The sequence below is a fragment of the Mustela nigripes genome, chromosome 3 (genome assembly GCF_022355385.1).
Source record: "Mustela nigripes isolate SB6536 chromosome 3, MUSNIG.SB6536, whole genome shotgun sequence".
Lineage (NCBI taxonomy): Eukaryota > Metazoa > Chordata > Mammalia > Carnivora > Mustelidae > Mustela > Mustela nigripes.
The window spans coordinates 27,395,321-27,395,694 of record NC_081559.1 but is presented as its reverse complement, the minus strand read 5'-3'; positions in this window follow the sequence as shown (position 1 = coordinate 27,395,694).

Genomic DNA, 374 nt, shown 5'->3' with positions numbered 1-374 from the left:
CCCACCACCATTTCATTTGGTCTTTATTACTGTGAAGAGCACTGGCCTGGAATTCCTAAAGTGAAGACAATTCAGGGACCCAGCCAAAGTCCCCAGGCTGGTGTGGAGCAGGGTGGGGCCTGTCATCCCACTCCTGCCTGAACATTTGTCTATCATCTGGGCGCATGTCTCTGTCATTGCTTTTGTCACCTCCCTGAGCAGTCCTTCCACTCTTCCTGGCGTCTTTCCTAGCCCTACAACTGCGTGGTTCCCCCTGTGTCCCATCAGCCTTTCCCTGGCCTCTGACCCCACAATCCTGAGCAACACTGACGCAACAGGGACCTCAGCCACCATGCAGACACCCATACCACACACACATGCACACACATACCACC